Below are 15,731 nucleotides of genomic sequence, written 5' to 3'. Positions count from 1 at the left end.
TACAACTGCGCTCGTCATCTGGAGACATAAGATGTCAACTCTCATTTGTCCAGTAATTTCAGTAGCTCGAGCGCCCTTCAGACCGAACACGCCAAATAAGCGCCGTTGTGGTACCCATAATCTAGCCGGCATCCGGTGCAAAGGAGCCTCCCACTGGTATAACAAAAGTTTGACACTTAAAATGTTGTCACTTGAGCTGTCTTATTGAATAAGGTTTGACACATCGACTTCAATTTATTTATTGGTAAAGTTAAACGTAGGTTTTAATTTTAGACTTTGATTATGCGTTCTGCGCGACAATATTGGTCAACTAAAATAGAACCTTGTGAACACTGGAATGCTGATCTTATCCTAATCATGAATAAGAGTTTATAATCTGTCGAACTTGAGAGGATGCGGGTCTGTAATAAGGGGTTTTGATTTTGTGAAATGGGTACAGTCCCCGCGTGATAAGATGGGAAATTCCACCATTTAAGTGACGTCATAGTGGCGAACGAAAGCCAGTAAAACGTCTCGCCTCTCTTTTACTCGCCACACAATGTATTTCTTTTTCTATGGTTAGCTTTCTTTCGCTGTCATTTCTTATAATATGAAGATCTGTCTAGAGAAGTAGTACCTACTTAAAAAATATTTTTTTATCATCCTTACATTTTTTTTTAATAATGAGTGACAAGACGAGCTGAACATTCAGCTGATGGTAATTGATACGCCTTGCACATTACAAAGCAGTGTCGCTCAGGATTCTTGAAAAACCCAAAAATTCTTAACGGCACTACAATTGCGTCTCATTTTGCCCTACAGACCGAAACACAGTAATGTTAATACTGCGTCACAGCAGAAATAGGCACCGTTGTGCTACCCATAAACTAGCCGGCATCCTGTGCAAAGGAGCCTCCCACTAGTACATGCACATTTATCTATATACCAGTACATTTGCATCTATAAAACGTTTATGAGTCTGCGGAAGAGAGAAACAAAAAGGATGTGCAATTAATATAATATATAGAACTGCGGAGTGACGGTCAACTCGTTATTCTAGGAACTTATACGGAACATACCTTTATGTCCGAGGTCCACATAGAAACCTTCACTCAGGCAGTTATTTTCCTTAAAGCTATACAAGGGGCCACCCATAAATTATATCACACGAATTTCGTATTTTTTTTTATCTAACTGCCCAGCTAGTAAGGTCTGCATTCCGAAAATATAAATTAAAAAAAGATTTCCGAAATGAGTTTTATTTCCATTTAAATTGTTCCCTAATAAATCAATGATACAATTTTAATCATTATGAGGCCATGGACTTGGTATCCACTTGCATAAGTTATTTATAACAGCCATAACAGTTATTTAACAGCCTTCTCAGCGTCGTCGGTAAATTGTATGCAAAAGTGTTGATTGAAAGAGTTGTGAATGAAACAGACGAAAAAGTATGGGATGCACAAGCGGGATTTAGAAAGGGAATGGGATGTACGGATCAGGTCTTTTCCTTGCGGTGCATAGCCGAAAAGTTTTTGGCTAAAAACAAAAAGGTCTATTGCGCGTTCGTGGATCTAGAAAAGGCCTATGATAGAGTGGCGAGGAATGAATTGTGGTCAGCATTGTCCACGAGCGGTGTGAGCAGTGTCCTCATACGAGCATTGCAATCTCTTTATAGAGATTCTAGTGCTTGTGTAAGGATAAACGGGGCATACACTGAATGGTTTAATATCGAAAAAGGTGTTAGACAGGGATGTGTAGCGTCACCGTGGCTGTTTAATCTGTTCATGAACAATTGTTTGACAGGTTTAAAAGAGAATGACAGTGGTTTGAGAATGAATGAGTTACTCGTCAAATGTTTTCTCTATGCTGATGACCAAGTATTACTTGCATCTTCAGCCGAGGAGTTGCATGAGATGGTAACTGCTATGAATGGAGCTTTTGGTAGAAAGGGAATGAAGATGAATGTAAAGAAGACGAAAGTGATAGTGCTTGAAAGAGATGAGGTAGTGACAGACTGCAATATCGTGATTGGAGATGAAAAAATTGAACAGGTGAATGAGTTTGTGTATCTGGGTTCTAAATTTACAAGAGATGGAAAGTATGAGAGTGATATTGAAAGAAGAGTGAATGCAGGAAGCATGGTGAATGGAGCTTTGCACTCCTTTATGAACAGTCAGAAGGTGTCTAATAAGGCTCGCTTGGCTGTGCATGAGGGGGTGTTGGTTCCAACACTCATGTACGGAAGTGAAAGTTGGGTATGGCAGAAGAAACATGAAAGCAGAATAAATGCAGTTGAGACTCATCTCAACACAGCGCTCTCAAGCGTTGAGAAGTATGATAGGAGTTACACTGAGTGACAGGATAAGAAATAGTGAGATAAGAAAACGTTGTGGTCTGAAAGAAGATGCTGTGACAAAAATTGAGAAAGGTATGCTGAGATGGTTTGGACATGTCGAGAGAATGAATGAAGAACGATTGACGAAGAAAGTGTATAAGGCCAGTGTGAATGAAAGTGTTGGAAGGGGTAGACCTAGGCGGACGTTTCAAGATCAAATCAGGGACGTCTTGAAAAAAGGCCAGGTCAAGAGTACCCTAAACCGGAGAGCATGTATGAAAGGAATAATGAAAGTGGACGAAGCGAAAGAAGTATGTAAGGATCGTAGCAAGTGGAAAGAAGTGGTCTCTGCCTACCCCTACGGGAAAGAGGCGTGAATTTATGTATGTATGTATGTATAACAGTTATTTCGTTATGAATAACAAGAAAATCCGTTGAGACACCATCTATTTCATCGATATTTCTCTGGCACACCAAGCAGCAATTTCTGAAACGCATCTTTGCGAGGGGCGTAACTTTTTGGCGCCTCTTACGTGGTTCTTAAGCTATATCCACATAATCGGACCCGTCCGATAGTTCGGACGGACCAAATCCGACCATGTGTTTAGGCTATGTTGGTTAATGGCTTTGAAACATGCAAAATATAGACGACATAACATAATTATTATTATTCCACAGTTAAACTGTATGCTTTACGTTGACACCACTATAGATAGAACTTTTATACAGAGTAAATTTTTTTTAATGATTTTATCAATATTTCCATTTTAGTGTTATAATACTTAGATATGTCAGTTTTTTAAATGTAACGTACCTATTGTTACACAATAAAACATATCGTCGACCCTCCCCCCCATTATCCTATGACTATCCTATAATGTGTGCATCACTTAAACGAAAAACAATTTTTTCGTTTTTATAACGCCAGAAACTTCTAAATAGATGAATATATAAAATTTGAAGCGATTGGCTAAAGGTTTGATGGGTGAAAACAGCGGTTAACGTAGTAATTCGTTTTTCAATGTCAGACGCCATAAATTGTAAGTTTCATGTTCGTTCACGCAAAGAAATAATTATGTATGGTAGTAAATAACATGTGGCTAATAATTAATAAGTTGACCATCGTGCAAAATACTTATAACGACAATATATCCCAATATAAGTGTCACAAGACAATTTACTGGGAAATCTTAAATTTAACACTTTAAATGTATATCCAAATATGTTAGAATTTATTTATTAAACAAAAAACAAATTTTATGACTATATTTACAATACTATGACTACATTAAATTAAAACTATCATTACGTGGAAGCGTACCAAGAATACTGGCAGCATTTCCGCGTTTATGGCTAGGCGGATCCGTTGACCGAAATAGCTGCCAGCGGCGCTTGGGTATCCAATTATTTGAAATAAACGAAATTTAAATAAAGGAATTTAATTTAAAACGACAGTATGGATATCGGTTTTTACAATTCTCGGGGATGAAGAACATGAATTTTTTTTATGGAATGTTAAGTGATCACCGCCGCCCACATTCTCTTGCAACACCAGAGGAATCACAGGAGCGTTGCCGGCCTTTAAGGAAGGAGTATGCGCTTTTTTTGAAGGTACCCATGTCATATCGTGAGGAAACACCGCATAAGGAAGCTCATTCCACAGTTTTGTAGTACGTGGAAGAAAGCTCCTTGAAAACCACACTGTGAAGGACCGCCTCACATCCAGATGGTGGGGATGATATCCTAACTTGTGGCGTGTCATGTGAAGGTGGAATTCGGCGGCAAGAATCAGGTTTCGGCAGTTTGAATTCGGGATCATTTATATTATCTTAGATTCTTACGTAATAATTAATACTATATTAACACTATTTAGCTAAATAATACTTTTGTAAGAGTTCTATATGTCATCGGAGTAAAAAAAAAGGAATCTTTTTATAGGTTGTTTGTCCGTCAATGTTTTATTTCGAGGCCAATCATTCCGTGTGGAATGATTGGTGTAATATAGTAGTTAGTATAATGAAAGTAGATAGTATAATAGTTAATATGTGTATATTAAATTAATTTTTATAAAGAGAGTGAGTAAACTCCATCAATTTTATCGGTTTTTAGCTTATGAATATATCAGAAATTTTAATATTCACTGAGATGTTTCACATCTGCTGGACGTCTCTTGACGGTTAACATTTGGAACGATTCTTAGAAGGGTTATAAGGCTAAAAAATCTTGGTACACATGTACCTGTATTTACAAAACAGGAATAAAAAACAAAGTAGTTATTACAATGTTTGTATTTACTTTTTTTATATACCCACAGATGATCAATAAATCGATACGGGAGTTAAAGTAAAAGATACGAAACAGGTTCTCAGTAATGTCGGTATGTTAGATTGTGTGTTTATTTTGGTGTGAAATATGTACATACATACATACATATTATTATTAAGTAGGCATCTAGATATTATGCGTTATATAAGCAATATGACACTGCGTTGACTGCATGTATTGCTTTAAATAAAATATTACAAAAAAATACTTTTTTATAATTTATTTCTATAGGTATGCATTTTATGGATATTTTTTATAAATTACGCTTATGATTCTAGAAAAACCCAAATATTTTTAACGGCACGATAATTTTATTGCGCTGACTACCTTGAGACATAAGATGTTGACTCTCATTTGTCCATTAATTTCACTAGCTACGGCGCCCTACAGACCGAAAAACAATAATGCTTGTATATTACTGCTTCACGGCAGTAAAAGGCGCCGTTGTGGTATCCATAATAAAGTCCCAGCCATTGTTCAGGCATTATCTATAAATAAATTTAAATGTTTTATAAAAAAAATGGCTCTGTCGTAAATCCTATTCTTACTCCACAGCTGAATATCTAAGTGATCGGACAGCCTGGGACTAGATTATGATTATTTTATAGCAATAGCAGTGTAAGTACAATATTGTATATTTTTCTTAAAACGAGCTCTCTCAGAGCGCCATTTGTTTCCGAAGCAGTAGTAGGATCTAGTAGTAGTATATTAGAAATGACAAGGGAATCAATTTTGAGAAAATAAATGCCTTTTTTAGCCGACATCCTGAGCAAAGAGCCTTACTGGTATTTACCAGGCTAAGGGAATTTGCCCTTAGTTGCCTCTTACGACACCCTTGGGCCTGGGACTACTAAGTATTTCACTAATAATTTTATGCCCCGGGGAAACACGGGCAAAAAATAACCTTAATAAAGAAATTATTCCACGAAAATAGCAATTTCATTTACATTATTATGTGCGTGTACGCTTTGAATTAATAAGATGTACCTACACCCAAAATATATCTGTACTGCCTTTATTTACTGATTTTAATTTCTATTCAATTATATTCATAACTATAATTTTAAAAAAAATACTAGTCGCTGCTACTCCAGGAGTCAATAATGTTGGGGCTACTGAAAACCAGCGCTAAATTGGCGCCACGCCATGCCAGTGTTGCTTATTACTGAGCAAAGAGTATAATAATATACAGGGAAAAGAGAACCCTCTCTACGCATTATGAGCTGTCTATTTGAAAGCTAGCGCCATCTGGAGATTGGCCCCTAAAATAACTATATATAAGCTCCAAATTATAAAATTCATTTTTAATGTTCTGAGTCAATTAAATAACTAACTCTACTTTTTAATGTAGGTATTGCAGTTTTTTACCATGTTGAAATTTCGCGTAGAGTTAGTTATCTAATTTTGTCCCAACAAAGAACATAAAGGATAGATTTAGTAGTGTAAATATGCAAAATGGAACACGAGAGCTGCATGCACAAACTCTAAACGTAGCCGCCATTTTATGACCAGTGGGCAGTAACACAATTAGAGAAAAGTTGAAAGGTTTCAAAGCGAGTGACAGCTGCCAAAGCTTTCATTTTCGGGCCAACTAACAGATGGCACTACATTCTTCTGAAAACGTCACTTTAAGGCGTCTGTCGCACCCCTGTTACTGAGTAATCTCCATTTGGTAAATTCACTGCCGCACAGTACCTACTTTATCGCTTTTAGTAATAAATTGTATTATTTAATTGGTTTTATTAGTTAGTTCTAAGAATTTATTACTTATTCTGGTTTATTATTTATTGTGTGGTGCTGGTTTGTTATCAATATTTTTTTATTCTATTGGCATCAGGCAACTTTGTGCCTCTTTTTTGGCCTAGCGATTCTCTCACCCCCACCACTAATAATGCATTGATACATAGTTGATACACTTTCCGCTAGTTGCAGAAGGCATCCTTAAAGTTAATGTTTCATTATGTGTATGTTCCGATATGCACTGCGACCACTGTACAGTGTGACGTCAGTTTAGTATACTGTGAAGCAGTTCCTTTATAGCCAATTATATTGGTTACTATTTTAAACGGAACGCAATCCCGTATACTATCAGCCTCATTTTTTGTCGCAGCATTCAAATGAGTGTATTAAAGTTTTCTAGTCCATTAAAAAAACTGTTGTTGGAGTACTGTCAAATTATAAATATTTTGGATTAAACTATGGGTATTGTTTATAAAACGTTAGGCACTCGAGTGGTTTTGACTGATCACGTGATCAAAGTACCTTACCTCGAAAACGCCAGTGCTCACAGTAGAATATGGCGGCGATTTATGACGTCATATATTACCCTAGGGTACTGCGGCAGTATACTGGCAGTCCACAACGGAACGAATTTTTCTATAGTGATAGCACTGTGCAGTGCTCGCAGTGCATATCGGAACATACCTTAAATCACAGGCTGCATCTTTAACTGTCAAAATGAAAAAAGAAAGTGACGGTATCTTAATGAAACATTAACTTTAAGGACGGTTTCTGCAACTAGCGGTTACATTGATAAACGGCACGTTATATGTTAATGGTGTCAATGATTTTTATGTCCATAATTTTTGAGTATTTTAATGTGTTACAAATCTTTTAATGTGAACTGCAGTACGATAAAAGTGTGTGTGTACTTATGTATACCTACACGCAAGAAGTTATACTTCTTTCTTCTTATTTCAATAATTAAAATGATTTATTCCTCTGTGCTATTTTACGTTTTAAGAAAGAACAATTTTGTAAAAATCTTGCAAACATGGCTTTGACAGTTAATTATTAAATAATGAATACGGCTGTATGGGCTTGAACCCTTTGCCTATCCTAATAATGGACGAAGGAAACAAAAAAAAAGCGAATGACACGCAGAAAAACGACAACGTCAGTTAATTTTGGGAACGAACTTTTCATAACGCGCCTAGAGAAGTAAAACTTCAAAAATGAATGCATATAAATTTATGGTTCCGCTATTGAACAATGCGCGACATTTTTGTAGTTAAAACTCAGCTAGTTTTAACTACAAAAATGTCGCGCATGTGTGTGTGTAAGTATAATAAAACTGTAGAGACGACGTGTCTGCTTTGGATATTGTTTTGTGTTGTGTATCTGAACATAAAAATAAAATAAAAAGATGTTTGTCAAAATTTTGGTACACGTTACTCTCTGTAACTACTGGACCGGCTTACATAAAACTTTTGATTGCCCTCAGTGTAGCATGTGTACAATTATGATGGATTTGATCAAAATCGTTGCGGAGAAACGGGTTATGTTTTTTTACGTGGTTTACGTTAAAAATAAGTGCTCCATACATATGCAACAAATGCACCGTAATATACTTGACCGAAGGCGCGGGCACAAATAGTATTTACAATTCATATTATATTATTAAATTAATTATGAAGTGCTAGGCAAATAGTAACAATAACCGTTTAAATCCTCAATGTTATTGTATAAAGAACTGTATAATCAGAGTTAATATTTGAATTTTATGACTGTAACCTGGTAAGGCTCGTTATAAAATCGATTACAAATTAAATCTTTCAGCTGTATTATTTTTGTATGACTTTTTTTTATTTAAATCAAGATTTGTTGATATATCAAATAGGTAAATAATTACAGGATAATATAAGTACTTAATATTAAAATGTACCTTGTTATGAATGTTATTATATATAAGTTTATGGACATATTTAGAAATTCATATTTCACTTATTCCAAGTTCCAATCAACTTACTAAGAAAGCGGTGGTCGAGGTTTCAAAACAAAAAACTAATGACACTATTTTAAATCAACTTTTAAATCACTGAGATGCTTCAATAGATGCAATTCATAATTATTTTTAAAATATTTATAATTAATGTTATTGCAGTTAAAGCAGGCACTACGCCTATTTTTTGTTACACATTTATAACATAAAAACTCCGACGATTTGCGGAATAAGTTGTTATAATCATAAAAAGTTGTACTGTTGATCCCATTCCCAACCAAATCGCTCGGTAAAAAATAATATTTAAACAGCAACATACCTAATTGTATCGCCAGAAAACTTCGTAAACACAGACACTGTACAAATAACTTCTTACTTCACAATAATTTGTAACATTCACAAGATCGAAAACAAGTTTATCGTAACAAAGATTGTACGCAAACTGACGCGTGCTCAGTTCCGGCGCGTTCCTTTCACTGACTCGAGTTCGAACTTCGAATGATCTCAATGAGGTTGGCCGTTGGTTCAACTTCAAAGCTGTTTGTACACTGTAGATTGATCTTTCTAATTAATAGAGGGGTTATACTTATAGACATTGTAAGGCTGGGTGTTCACTGGCGGATATTATAATGAATTAATAATATTACCTACCTGGACGACCGAGGCTTACTCGGACTTTTAAGAAGGTACAAAACTTGAACAAAAAACTAATAGGACATCTGGATTCGAACCGGGGTCTACTGCATTCCGGATCACCCAATGTCCCATCTGAGCTATTATAGTCTTTTGTATAGTGGCGAAATTTACCTTTGTATTCTAATGTTATTGTAGCAGATTCTCATTAAAATACGGATAAAACATTTTTTTTAAATTGAAACCTTTCAAATCAAATCATTAAAATCGTTGGATCCGTTTCTGAGATTGAGAATGTATATATTTATATAGAACAATTGGTCGTTTGATTATGTAAGATTTTATGGCTATAATGAGGATTATTGAATAAATAGCACATTAAAATATTTTTTAAACATTACTAGTACACGTTGGCTAACAGCCGCTTTCTGTATTCGATGTCTAATGTAAGATTATTTAAAATCAAGATTTTATGTCATGAAATGAAAATTATTTGCTTAAATCGTGGTGAAATTTATTTACTTAATTATTTAAGTTAGTAATAATTTAAGATTATTATTAATTCATTTACTTATTAAATCTTATACAGGATACTAAACGATATGATAAACGTGCATATGAGCGAGTGGAAATAGAGAAACACTCTAGAAACCCAAAAGAACTTTGGAAGCTTATTAAGAAATTTAGTTACTTAGAAAAGGATAAAAATAGCCTATAGAACTATTAACAGCGTCACCCCATCACCTGGAGGCACTTAACTCAACAAATGGATATTTCACAAGCATAGGCAATACATTAGCACGAGATATCTTGATAAGAACAAATTCATCTGAATCTCAGTTAGCCAAAGACTAAGAAAGGGAAAATAAAATTGATTCTTTCGTCATGTTACTTATGACTGTAACGAAGTAGCTAATAATACAATGAATTTAAAGGCGGAATGTGCGATAGGGTTAGATGATATATCGGGACAAGTAATTAAAGATAATGTGTACATCTTAAAACAACCTCTATCATACATTTTTAACCCTTGCTAGATGCTGGCGTCTTCCCGGATATATTTAAGCATGCTATAGTTCGGCCGATTTACAAGGCAGGTGATAGAAACGTAGTCAGCAATTATATACCGATAGCCATCTTACCTGTACTATCAAAAATATTAGAACGTTTGGTTTAGTTATGTACTTAAACTCAAATAAAATTATTTCATGTAACCAATTTGGTTTTCTAAGTAAGATCTCTACTTTTGACGCAGTCGATGCACTAACTGACTTTATTGTCTTAAATACTGATAATGGACATAAATGTGCTGGATTATTCCTGGATTTAGCGCGCGCTGTTTACTGTTTCTGTACCAATACTCTTATCAAAACTTGAACGGCTAGGAATTCGAGACAATGCACTTCTTTTCTTTCAGAGCTATCTTAAAAATCGAAAGCAAACTGTTAAAATAGATAACATGTACAGTAACATGAAACAAGTAGAATATGGCGTACCTCAAGGCAGTATTTTAGGTTCAACCTTATTTCTAATTTATATTAACGAGCTCTCCTCCCTGAATATTCCAAATTGTAAAATAATATCATATGCCGATGATACAGTTCTGCTCTTCACAGGTAGAACTTGGGATTCTGTCCAGGTACTCGCTGAACTAGGAGTTAAAAATGTCACTCTATGGCTCGAGAAAAACCTTCCAACCTTGAATTTAAAAAAGGTAATTTTATAACATTCTCTGCATGTGTCAAATCACAACCAAATAAAAACTTCTCAGTTAAAGTGCATTTTAGCTCATTGTCTTTTGTGTAATTCTTTCAAAGATTAATGATTGGTCTCCGCTGCGCTCAAACTAGATACGGCAGGCGTAGTCGCAAAGTTTGGCAGCCAATACTACGCCCAAGTGGGCGTACTCGAGCCATTCTTGAACAATGTGTGACGTTGACGTGTCACATGTTATGTTAAACATTCCTAATTATTGAAATTAAAAAGCCGGGTTGCGTAGTGAAACTTTGTAATATTAATACTACAAGAAATAAGAAAGACACTGGGATCTCAATATATCATAAGTAAGTATTTTGTAATTTATTAATTTAAATGAAAAATAACACGAAGTGTATATAAGTAAAGAAAGATGCCATTGAGTGTCAAGATGCCACGCACACAAGCATCTTTACAGATAGCTAATACACAATACAATATAAAGTTGCAATAATAAGAAATCTATTGTTCTTAAGTAGTGCGGTATCTTGTTGGAGCGGAGCGGAGACCAATCCTTAATTCTGCATTCTTCGTTATTTTGTTCTTAAGCATAATAAAGTTTTATCCCTTAATACGTAGATAGGGTTGTAGAAATAAGTTTTCTGATACCTACATAGATAAGGCTTAATTGTAAATTGCTTTAATAAGTAGATTTAAGTAATTTTGTATATATATTTTAATATCAAATATAGAAATTTGGAATTTGATTATTTTTTTCATTTGATTCAGTCTCGTGCCAGATTTTGACGAGACAACACGTCCTGAGGATGCCTCGTGTAGAGGCGAAACACGTGAATTAACACTAAAGAAAACTCAAATCATTTGTATACGTTCTTTAAGGTTTATCGATTGTTTTTTGTTGTTATTGTAACAATACGTACTTAACCCTGATCAGTCAATCTCATAGGCATCCGCTTTTTATTTTGAAGACATGATACAGAGTAGCCGTTTCCTGGTGGTATTGTTTATTTGATTGAAGGATAATCAGGTGATTACTGTTGGCAACTAATTCTCGCTGTCAACAAATAAAAGTTTTTAAAAATAATTTCTGGTTATTCATTCCACTGCTTGACTTTTTTGATACAAAATCGCGCTGTAGAAAAACGCCACACATCCAAATGATGGGGATGATAACTTGTGTATTTAATAGCGAAACATATTGATCTTTAGTATATGAATATAAAGTATCTGTAATGGTTGAACATATTATTTTAACTTAAATAGCTGAACACAAGGATTAGAACCTACTTATATTGTGTCTCCCACTTTTTTGGAAGTCAATAGATATTTCTTATTCACTGAACATATTATTGCATCTTTATTGGGTGAACAATACCTATATTATCACGCGTATATTGTTTTCTCCATTATCTTTGTGAGGTGAAGTTTGTTTCAATTCAAAACATGAACTCTCCACTTAATTTACTTTAAATTAATTACCACACTCGCACAGAATACCGGCGTGAAGTAGCGGCCTAGTGCCGCTATGTTTCGCATAGGTTAGTGTCGAGGACCGGAGGTAACATCAGGGGAATTCACTCCAACTTAAACGCCGTACACCACCACCTTGAGACGGCGCAGCCGGTCTTGTGTTTCCTTACGGAGACGCAGATATCTCGACTTAGCGATACGTCATATTTAACGTACCCCGGGTACAAAATAAAGCACAATTTTTTTGCCTCATGCCGGGGTATGTGTGCACGTTAGGGTGGATATCTGCTGTCGCCGTCTCGGCAATTTTGAGGGTAGGGACCTGTCCACTCTCTGGCTCCGCGTAGATTTAGAGGATCGCGTCCGCATCTATGCGTGTGTCTACAGGTCCCATAGTGGTAACGCAGAAACCGATCATCTCATGGGCTGCGTTCAAGCGGCAAATGACGACGTGCTTGCACAGATCCGCTCCGCTGAAATCGTAGTCTTGGGCACAATGCCGAATGGCTTGGATCACGTACCACAGACTACGCAGGGCGATCTGTGCATAATTTTGCATTGGCTTATGGTCTGTCAAAAATTGGTTGAGTCGCCAACGCGGCTCCCGGATGTGGATAGCCACATGCCGTCCTTATTGGATCTTCTGCTGACTACACATCCCGATGGTTACCAAGTCTTTGTCGACGCCCCTCTCGTAATGTCCGACCATTGCCTGGTCAGGAGTGTAGTGCCTATCCGACGCCAACGTCGCAGACCACCAGCGACCCGCCGCGTTTGGCACTACTAGTCAGCAGATTGGGATAGGATGCGTTCCTTTTTTGCATCCTACCCTTGGGGTAGGGTTTGTTTCCCTTCGGATGATCCTGGTGCCTGCGCCGTTGCAGTAGCCGATGTGATACTACAGGGCATGGATATTTTTATACCAAACTCTGTAGTACCGATCGGTGGCAGATCACAGCCCTGGTTCGATGCGTCAGTTAAAGCAGCATCTGACTGCAAAAAACAGGCGTATCGAGCTTGGGTTGCGGCGCTGGGCACAAAGGATCCGAACTGCATAGTTCTTAAGAGGAAATACAACCGTGCCTCCAGATTTTTTAAGCGGCAAATCGCCCGTGCATAGTCAAAACACGTCGTCAACATCGGCGAGCAGCTTTCCAGTTACCCGTCCGGAACACGCAAGTTCTGGTCGTTGTCGAAAGCTGCTCTTGGTAACTTCAGCCAGCCGTCCATGCCGCTGTTGCACATGAGGAATGACACCCTGACCCATACGGCAAAAGAGAAAGCCGATCTCTTGTGCGCTCTTTTCGCCTCCAACTCTACTCTTGGCGACAACGGAAATGCACCGCCGACCATTCCGCGGTGTTAGAGCTCTATGCCTGAAGTGCAGTTCAGACAGGAAACTGTTAGGCGAGCTCTGTTTTCGTTGGACGTCAGGAAGTCGAGCGGGCCGGATGGCATTTCTCCAATCGTGCTTAGAACGTGTGCCCCTGAGTTGATACCGGTGCTAACGCGTTTATTCCGGCACTCTTATTCTAAAGGCGTAGTCCCTGACTCATAGAAGTTAGCCCTTGTCCATTCGATCCAAAAAAAAGGAGACAGTTCGGATCCGGCAAACTACAGGACTATTGCTATTACCTCCCTGCTCTCCAAAATCATGGAGAGCATAATTAGCCGTCAGCTCTTGGTATACCTAGAGGGTCACCAGTTGATCAACGACCTACAATACGGGTTTCGCCATGGTCGTTCGGCAGGTGATCTTCTGGTATACAGATTGAAAGCAGGGGGAAGGCCTGGCAGTTAGCCTGGATAAAGCGAAGGCCTTTGATCGTGTATGGCACAAGGCGCTCCTCTCAAAACTTCTATCATTTGGGCTTCCCGAGAGCTTGTGCAAGTGGACCTCCAGCTTCCTCACTGGGCGCAGCATACAGGTCGTTGTCGACGGATATTGCTCGAACCTGAAGCCCGTGAATGCTACAGTGCCCCAGGGCTGTGTGCTGTCTCCCACGCTGTTTCTTCTGCATATCAATGATATGTTGGACACTTCCAACCTTCATTGCTATGGAAACGACAGGACTGGTGATGCCGTATTCATGGGCCACGCAGGTCTCCCTCGGGAAATCGTCGACCGGGAGAAACTTGTGTCTTCTATCGAGTCCTCTCTTGAGAAGGTCGCGGAATGGGGAAAATTGAACCTTGTCCAATTTAACCCCCAGAAGACTCAAGTTTGCGCGTTTACCACTAAAAAACCCCATTTGTCGTATCACCGCTCTACGACAACACTTCCCTTAAAGGCTCGCCTAGTATCGGAATACTGGGTCTCGAAATCTCGAGCGATTGCCAATTTCGTGGTCATCTGGAAGGCAAAGCCAAATTGGCTTCAAAGAAACTGGGCGTCATTAATAGAGCACGGCAAGCCGGCCCACATATAGCGCTCTGCTAAGCGCAGGTCCGGTCACACATGGAGTATTGCTGTCATCTCTGGTCTGGCGCACCCCAGTATCAGCTCGATCCATTTGACCGCGTGCAACGCAGAGCAGCTCGAATTGTCGGGGACCCAGTGCTCTGTGAACGGCTGGATCACTTGGCGTTGCGTAGAGACGTCGCTTCATTGTGTGTCTTCTACCGCATTGAAGAAGAGCTACCGCACCGAAGAGCTGTTTAACCTGATTCCTGCCGCCGAATTCCACCTTCGTTAGGATATCATCCTCACCATCTGGATGTGTGGCGGTCCTCCACTGTGCGGTTTTCTTCCACGTACTACAAAGCTGTGGAATAAGCATCCTTGTGCGGTGTTTCCGGGACAATACGACATGAGTACCTTCAAAAACAGCGCGTACACCTTCCTTAAAGGCCGGCATCGCTCCTGTGATTCCTCTGGTGTTGCAAGAGATTGTGGGCGGCGGTGATCACTTAACAACAGGTGACCCGTAAAAAAAAATAGATCCTTAAATTCATAATTTAGGCAGTTGTCAGTTATTTATACTTGGCTGTTAGCAGTTTTATGAACTACTAACAACGAACAGAAATTATCTATTTACATGCGGCCACTGAATATACAAGTAGAACGTTCTAATTCATTCATTGCCCATCGTTAATTATATCAGATCGAAACACTTAAGAAATTAATTTTAAATTAGGTAACATTATGTAAGTTTATAAGATTTAGTTTTTTTGGGGTCGGCAACACTGAAACAGGGTGATAGTTATTCGGGTCAGAAGTGAGTCCCGATTAAAATATTGGTGTAATTTAACTATATTTCGGAAGGTCAGAGAACACGCCATGTTCAATACAGCTATTAAAAACTAGTGCTAGATATGGTGCTATGAAGTCAATAACTGAACTTATTATTTTTACAGATATGCCCCATATATCAGCAGATTTTTCATTTCTTAAGATCTGAAACTTTTAATTATTTCTGCTGGGCAAAAAACACTGAATTTTGTTTACATTCCTTTACAATTTCCAAAAGAAGTGACTCAGCAACACTGGTGGAGGAGACAAGAGTGCTTGAGATGAAAACTGGAATGTCAGAAAAAAAATTCTCAAAA

The 15,731-nt window shown here is 37.9% G+C and overlaps 1 protein-coding gene across 1 annotated transcript in view; it reads right to left on the bottom strand.

Annotated features, from left to right (window-relative positions):
- LOC126969909 (facilitated trehalose transporter Tret1-like) overlaps nucleotides 1–8,833 on the bottom strand; it is a 74,392-nt gene extending 65,559 nt beyond the window's left edge. The window contains exon 1 of the mRNA XM_050815535.1: nucleotides 8,683–8,833. The gene's annotated coding sequence lies outside the window, so the exon portion shown is untranslated. The remainder of the gene's footprint in view (nucleotides 1–8,682) is intronic.
- Nucleotides 8,834–15,731: the final 6,898 nt, after the last annotated feature.

This window comes from Leptidea sinapis, chromosome 19, assembly GCF_905404315.1.
Source record: "Leptidea sinapis chromosome 19, ilLepSina1.1, whole genome shotgun sequence".
Lineage (NCBI taxonomy): Eukaryota > Metazoa > Arthropoda > Insecta > Lepidoptera > Pieridae > Leptidea > Leptidea sinapis.
This window is presented reverse-complemented; position numbering and strand designations above follow the sequence as displayed.